The following is an 8,378-nucleotide window of genomic DNA, read 5'->3' on the forward strand; positions in this document are numbered from 1 at the left end:
CACTCTAGGTTGGGGTCAGGAAGCAGGGCGGTGTTTGAAGGAATGGTCCTGTGGTTCCCAGGCTGGGTAGTAAGTAGCTGGGGAGGTGTCTGAAGTTTAGCTTCCTCCCTTCTCAGAATGTGCTGTGACCCGTGCTGGCCTGTCCCCAGGGCCGTGAAAGGCTGTAAGACCTGTCTTCCATGGGAGCTTCTCAAGCAGCGAAGGATCACACGTTCGTCCTGTGACTGTTACTTCCCTGTTAGAAGACACACAAGCTGACACTCCCGAGTCACCCCCCCCCCCCGTATACTTGTGTGTTAGTCCCAGGGCATTATTTGCAAGTGTTAGAAAATGAAAATCTTCAGAAGGCTGCTGGGGAGCCCACAGAATTGGAGAAATGAACACTCTGCCTCAAAAGGACAGGGACCACCCAAGGGCTGAGGGTCGGGACTGACTTCTGGGGCAAAGAAGCTGGGGTCATTTTTCTGCCTTGCCTGGCTCGACTCAAGGTGTCTGATCCCTGGAGAGGGTCTGGATGATGGGAAGGCAGGATCAGCAGACAGCTCCATCAGGCCTGCATGGGGGAAGGGGGCTGGGTCAGGGGAGAAGAGGTGGTTCTCCAAACGCCAATAAGTGAGCTGTTGACAGAAGGGAGAGGAAGTGGGTGCTGCGAGGGCCCAGAACCTCAAATGTCCACCAGAGGCAAACTCTTTGCCCAGTTTGCACAGAAGCAAGCACAGCCAGGGCTCTGGCATCAAAGGTTCTGGGGGCTATCCTAGAAGCAGAGCAGAAGTTGGGGCAACCAGGGATTTGGGGTGAAGGTTGGGGCCGGGCACCGGCACACCCTGGGGAGGTGCTGCCTGCCCTTCTGGGCCATGTTCCCTGTGTGAGGTCTGACAGCTCCGTCTGAGAGGTCTGGACCGAAGGGTATCTGGCAACTAAAAATATCCAGGCTCCAGGGAAGCAGCAGAAAGAGGTCTTTCAAAGCCGGCCGAGGGCCTCAATGTAGGTAGGAAACGATTAATCACACCCTGTGATTCTTCTTGCTATGAGTTGTCTTTACCTCTTAAAAATAAATGAATGTGAACCGAGGCCCTTTAATCATCCAATGTCGGAAGCGGCTGGTAGGCCCCCGTGGCCCATGTACCCCAGGCTGGGGTGCCCTGCTTCCTGGGAAAACAGGAATTTCTCATCAGATCAACAGGAAATTCTATTCTTATTGATGTTAGAATTAAAAATACCACAGGGAGAGAGAGAGGGACACTCTTCTATCCCTGCGGGGCACGAGATGTACCCCACCCCCTCGCACTGAGGCGCTCCCCTTCCAGACTGTTGCTCGCAGCCCTCGGTCCCAGGTTTGCGCCCTCCGAGGCTGGCCCCGACAGCATGGTGAGACAAGGGCCTGTGACCTCCCCACGGGGTTTGTTTCTGACCCCAGGCAGTGGGGTTGGGGCCATGAGGGAGACACATGGCTGCAGGAGAGCTGTGCTCTATGCCGGTCACGGTCAGGCCCGGGGAGCTCCTGCAGAGGTACTCATGGACAAGCCGAGCCAGCTCCAGCGGGCCTCACTCTGAAGCCAGCTCAGGGGTCCTGACCAAGAGGGACCCCTCGGTCAGAGGACCTGTTTCCCCACAACAGTTAGGAGAATGGCACTGATGGGCTGTGAGAAACCAGCCTCGAGGAGATCGGGGAAGGAAAGCCAGCGTCTCTTGAGGCCTGTTATGCTGAGGACATACTGGGGGGTGCCGGCCGGGCAGAGCCCTTGGATCTTTCCAGCAGCCATCAAGGGAAAGTAGCATCAGTACCTTCCCCATTTTACAGAGGAAGGCGCAGACACTCAGAGAGGTTCTTGGGGATTGGAACCCGGATCAACATGATTCTGGAACCCACACCCATTTCTCTTTACCCTCGCTTTGTTCAACGTGTTGCCACAGGTCCAAAGCAAAACTCACAGATGCCGTGGCTGCTGTTGTGGGCTCCTTTCTTCTGGAAGGAGCGCCAGTCTCTTTGGCAGGGTGGTTGCCTTTGCATAGCCTTCACTGTAGCACGAAAACTCAGAGAACGCAGAGAATGCAGAGGGTGGCGAGAAACTCATCGAGGGGCTGACTTGAACTTGAAAGTCACATGACTCCTCGTGGCCGGGCTAATGCACCCTTAGCCTTTTGTCTGGCACTGTATAAACCAACATCTTGTTTGCTTGCCGCGTGGCATTTTTGGTTTGTTCTGGTTTGGCTTATGTTTTAGCTACTGCAGGGAGAATGTTGCGCAACACCTAGGCTTTACGGCTGCTTCCAGAGCAGGGATCTTGGTGGAATTTGCTTCTCATCTTGGGGCCTGAGTCTCTTCATCTGTGGTGATAAGATGCTGGACTAGGACCTGTGTTCTTGGTCCAGAGGCCAGGGTCACACACGAGCACCCTAGATGTCACTCGTCTAAACTGCAATGTGCTGCGAACGTGAGACACACCCTGGATTTCGAAGACAGCTCCCAGAAAGGATGTAAGCTTTCTCGTGAATCCCAAATGAATCAATTACTTGTTGCAATGATAATAGCTCGGGTGTATGGGGTTAAATAAAATAGCTTCTTCAAATTAATTTCACTGCCTATTTCTTCATACTAATATGGTGATTAGAACCTTAGAAATATATATGTGATTGGGACTAGGTTTCTCATGGGCAGGTTGAACTAGACCTTCTAGGCTCCTTTCCAATTGCAGTCTGGTCAGGTAACCTGTCTGGGGTTAGGTAGCCGGGGAGCTTCACAGAGGCTGTGGTGGCTGCAGGGACCCCTTCCTCTGGCAGCTCCCCTGTCGTCATTCTGATGTCCTCTACAGAGCTCACCCCCAGCGGTGTCCTTGCAAACTGGTGTTCATGGGAAAATGGTGGCCTTGACAGGCACTGCGCCAGCTCCTGGCTTGTCCTCACTGCCCTCAGTAAGAAGAAGACACCTGTACTCCGAGATCCTTCCTGCTCTGGGGTTGACTACGCCCTTAAAAAGGCCAGGCAGGTGGCCAATGGCTAGGGGGCAGCCCCAACATTAGCCATGATGTCCAGGACGAAGAGATAGTCTGTTACATTTTATAACCTTGATACATGTCTTTGCTTCTAAAGAATTTGTTCTTGGGGCACCTGGGTCAGTTGGTTATGCGTGTGCCTTTAGGTCAGGTCATGATCCCAAGATCCCGGGATCAAGCCCAGCTCAGCAGGGAGCCTGCTTCTCCCTCTACCTCAGATTCCCACCTCCCCAACTCTCTCTCTCTCAAATAAGTAAATACAATCTTAAAAAAAATAAAAATAAAAGATTGGTTATTTTCATGCAGAGGCAGCCTAAAGAAAGAGCAAAACCCAAAGGAAAAGGAGTTAAGAGCTAATCCTAGACAGAAGCCCATGGCCAGGTGGAAAGGCTGAAAGCTCTTCGAGTACTCAAGAATTGGGGGTGTGTTAGGATAAAGCAGTAGCAGCACATCCAGGGCAAAGCAAGCCCACGCCTCTCACTGTGGGCTGCACCTGTCACCAAGAGCCTGTACTTCTGTGGCATCAGCTGAGGTCTGCAAGTGTTAATTCAATGAGGGGCAGCTAAAGGCAGGGTCTGGGAGGTGAGAGTCAAACATACCTTCCTCCCCGTGGGCAACCATATGAGGACCCAGGATATGGGGAGATGCGAGAGTGGGTCAGCGCACCTGCCTGGCCTTTGCCCCATTTGATGAGCATGGTCCTTCCCACGGGAAAGCCAGGATATGCCTGAGACCACCAGGGATCACCAGCACATCAGGAAGCACCATAACGATCATTGTGGGGCAGGTCATGCTCCCAGAGAGGCACAGAGCAAGACAGCCTTAGAGCGATTTCTGTCCCAGATTACCATTCTGGAAGAAGAAAAACAAAGGCCTGTGGGCAGGCATGACTTACCTGGGATCACATAAGCTAAGTCAGGGGGGTGGGGTGGAGAATGGGGCCAGGAGCCCAGACCACTGTTCAGGTTCTTGTCTCAGGGATCCTACGGGATGGTGTCCTGAGAGACGTATTGGGCCAGATGTGAGGGGGACTTGGTGCCAGATCTGAGCCATTTCTAGTGATGTGACCTTGGGCAGGTCATTTTACTTCCTTCAACCCTTTGTTTCCTTATCTGTAAAGCAGCAGATGGAGCTAAATGGCCTCTCAGGTCTCATGTTCTAACCATCGGGACAAACTAGATTTCACTGGGATAACGAACAACCTCCGGATGTCAGTGACTTGAGAGGAAGGGTTATTTCTTGCTCACACCATGTGCTCCTGGCAGGTTACCGAGGCCGCAGACTGATGGAGGGTCCTGACACTTGTTCCGTGGGGAAGAAAACGTGGTGACTACACACTGGCTTTTAAAGCTTCTGGCCAAAATTGACACATGTCACTTTCACTTACGTTTTGTCTGCCAGAGTAAGTCACAAGGTCATCCGCCACCTGCCAGGAGGAGAGGAGAGTGGAAGTACTGGAAAGTAATCCTGCCACCCTGAAGGGTGCTTACTTTATGACAAAACAGCAGAGCTGTGTGGGACAGGTGGGGCGGGAGCACTACCCTACAGTGGGCTTAATGGGAAGGCTTCCTGGAGGAGGCTGCACTCTGCGAGGCAGAGTGTGGAGAGCTTTGTATCTAGAAGAGGTGGCAGGAGCAGAAGCAGGGGTGTGGCAAAGGACAAGAATAACGCTGACTTAATGGGAATCGGCCTGATTTGGCTGAAGGGTGGGTATAGCAGGTGGGAATAACCAGAGAGAAATTCGAGACCAGATCACTCAGAGCTTGGGGTGCCAGGAGGAAGGGTGTGTGCCTTATCTGCTTTGCTCTGAAAGTTCTGAGAGGTCTGTGAGCTTAGGAAGAAGGGTAGGGATGGCACTAGAAGCCCCAGGAGAGGGGGTGAGGATGGCATCAGGGTCAGGAGGACCAGGTAGGAGGCCACTGGGGTGGGTATAAGTGGGATAAGGGGGTGACAGCTGAGGATGTAAAGGGAGAAATAAAGGTATGCAGGAGATTTTGAATTTATATGACTGGAAGGAATATGGCATCTACAGAAAGAAGGAAGTCAGGTTGGGGAGCTGGTCTGGTGTGAGGGAGATAGGGAGCTGCACTCAGTGCTAGAGATAAACCAGGGGGTCTCTCTTCTCTTCTCTGGGGAAGGCAGAAGGCAACGGAGCATGTGGGGAGCCCTAGATGGTTGTCAGGTGTGTCAATGGGCAGGAGCCATCCTGCTGGGTATCAGGCCAGGATTCCCAGAACCTCCCAGAGAGGATCCTCCAGCCGTCCATCCTGTGTCACTGGAGCACATGCCAATGCCCTGAAGGTCACCTGGGGCTTTCCTGAGAGGGGACAGGGGTAACCCAAGGGCTTTTGGGGGTCCCTCCTGAACTCTAAGTGAGAATCAGGCCATGTGACATGGACGGTACTCCTTCCTGATCTGGAGTCCTTGTCAAAGGCATGGGCAAAGTCCAGTGCCAAGCCCAGGGCAGGCCCGTGTTTCAGGGGTCTGTCCCTTCTCATTCCTGACTCGTCACTTTGTGTGTTTTGTCCAGGTTTCAACTTGCTGCTTCTAAAGCAATCATCCCGAGTTAATCTAGAAAAGATGTTGACGCACCCCTCCACCCCTTCTGCTCGTGATCATCCCAGACTCTGAGTATGATTATTTAAAGTAATAATGAAAAGCAAAACAGGAAATTCTTATCCGTTTTGGCAGGAAATTCTTTAGCTGCGTGGAAGGTGCTGTGCTGGGGGTTTGTGCCCTCCAGGAACTGTTTGGAAATGATTTATGGTTCAAGATGGCGCCAGTCTTTCCTCAACACACCATGGTAGACAGGGAAGGGATAAGCCGGACCCTGGGAAGTGGGGCCTGCATTATCTTGGAATGTGTATTTCTGTTGATAACGTGTTCATTGTCTCCACTAATAAGTTATGGTCTTGTTTTCATCTCGCCCCTGCAATGGGATGTACCAAATTTAGGCAAAATAAAGATGTCCCATTTCAAATTTGAAAAGTTTAATTCCTCAGTATGTATTATTTTATGAGGAATCTGCTATCATATGGCTTAGGGCAGAAGGTTTGCATTTACTGAGGACACGTGAGTTCCACAAAACGTAACAGACCCTTTATATGTGTCATGTTATTTTCACTAATAATGGGGGTTATTTTCCCCAATCTTGCAGATGTGAAAACTGAGGTTCACTGAGGCTAAGTAATCTGGTCTAAGTCACATAAGTAGGACAGCTTGGAACGAGGAGAATAATGTTTTCCGTAGACTCTGAATTACCAGAAGGCCCAGGCCGGGTCAGCTTTGCTCCCCACTGTGTCCACGACACCTGCCATGGTGTCTGGAATAGAGTCATTTCCACTCCCCAAAATAGTTTGTGAATGAAAGGATTAAGGTGTGAGGCGAAAGGAGGTTGAATATCTTAGTTTTGCTGTGAGATCCTATGCCTAGGCTCCCTCATTGTTTCTATAAGCTCTTTTGATGGTTTCTATAGCACCAAAGAAAACACATCTCAATAAAATTTGGAAGGATCATTGGTATTTACCAAGGGCGAGTGTTCTGGCCTGAACTGGGTCCCTTCCAAAATGCATATGTTGAAGTGTAACTCCCAGTACCTCAGAATCTAACTGTACTTGGAGATATGGTTTCAAGGAGGTTATTAAGGTTAGTTGAGATCCTTAGTGTGAACACTGTGATGGGTCCTATGATGAGATCACTCAGTGTGACTGGTGTCCTCATAAAAAAGGAGCAATCAGGATGCAGAGACACACAGAGGACAGTCCACATGGAGAGACATGGAGAAGATAAGCCAAGGAGAAATGTCTCAGAAGAAACTGTGCCCCCTTGATCTTGGGCTTGTAACCTCCAGGACTCTGAGGATAGAAATTTCTGTTGTTTAGGCCACCCAGCCTGTGGGCAGTCCATTATGGCAGCCCCAGCAAACTCATCTCGCTGGTCTGTCTCAGTGTCTCGTTACCTCTTGGGCCTAATGTCCATCTGCCTTGCTCACAGACCCTCCCGTCTCCCCCGTCATCAGGAAGTACGTTCCTTATGGTCGGAAGATGTGCTTTCCAGTAGCTGGGCTGTCTCAAACTGGCAGGCTCCACTCTCCCAGCCGATTTCTTCATCCATATTTATTTGGTTCGCAAAGGTTTTGTTTTTAGCTGTTTTTAAACGTCTCCCTTTTAAAGAACACACGTTCTCCAGCTCTCCATCAGCCAGTGGACTGTGGCCTTAGTCCTGTCTGCTTTACCCATCTCCACTCGTCTGAATCACTTCTGACTCCAACGGCCTCTGTTATGGGATTCTAGGATACTTCAGGCCGAGGCTTACCCTTTGCTTGGCCCCATTCCTGGGAGGCTTCTCATGACCAGGATGGGGCCCAGCCCCCTCCCCTCACCCCCCACCTCCCGCGAGGCCTCTTCTGCGGCCAGGGCTTAGCACCTGGGGTCCTGCCACCTTCTCTGCTTTCGCACCTCTGACTTACTTTAAGTTTCCATCTTCGTGAACTTGGGACTACTCCCCCTTGTTTGGTGCCCAGGTTGACACTGGCTGGGTTTGAGGTTCTCCGTAGGTCTGACTGGCCTTAGCAGTTCCATGCTGATCCATTCATTTCTTCTCCACGCAAGAAATGATTACTGCTGGCTTTCCAGTATGTCTGTTTAACTTGAGTATTACCTTCTGTGCTGTTAGCTTATTTATGGAACATCTAAGAATTTACATTTCTTTAGGGTGTGTCTAAGAATTTTGTTTACCCCTCTAATTCAATTAGACTGACCCTGGGAGGTAGGCAGTATATACCCATTTTACAGATGTGGGAACAGAGGCTTAGAGATCTTGAATTACCTACCCAGAGTCTGATGTGGCTAATACCCAGAGCCACAGCTACTCCCTCATCTTCTGGCTCCATCTTTTCAAGACTCCTCTTTGCTTCTATCTTCTGCCAGATATAAGGGGGGGAGCTTTGTCCATTTTGGAGAAGTTCTTAATTTCTAAGAGAAGATGGCCTAGAAAGGAACTGGGTGCCTAAACCCTGCTCCTGTGAAGCTACTACTGAAACAAGTAGGCCCAGGATGGGGGAGGCTGGGTATGGCGCAGTGTCAAAGGGGGATTTGAGGACGTGGGCTCCGTAGGGATATGGCCAGGTGGGAGGGAAAGAAAGAGGACTTTCTAGCAAGCTCTCACACCTGCTGCAGGCCTCAGTGCTTCCCACCCATGCAGCATTGAGAGAGGCCTGGCCTGGGGCCTCGGCTCCCCAGAGCTGTATTTGTCAGCTTAACTGTGAAAGCTTGACTTTGAGTTGGAGAGCAGAGAGCTGGAAGGTCAGTGACCAGAGGCTCTAGATAGCAGAGGGAGTTAAGCAAGAGTCTGTAACGAGACCAAGACTTCAGCTCTGCACCACAC

This window comes from Neovison vison, chromosome 8, assembly GCF_020171115.1.
Source record: "Neovison vison isolate M4711 chromosome 8, ASM_NN_V1, whole genome shotgun sequence".
Classification (NCBI taxonomy): Eukaryota; Metazoa; Chordata; class Mammalia; order Carnivora; family Mustelidae; genus Neogale; species Neogale vison.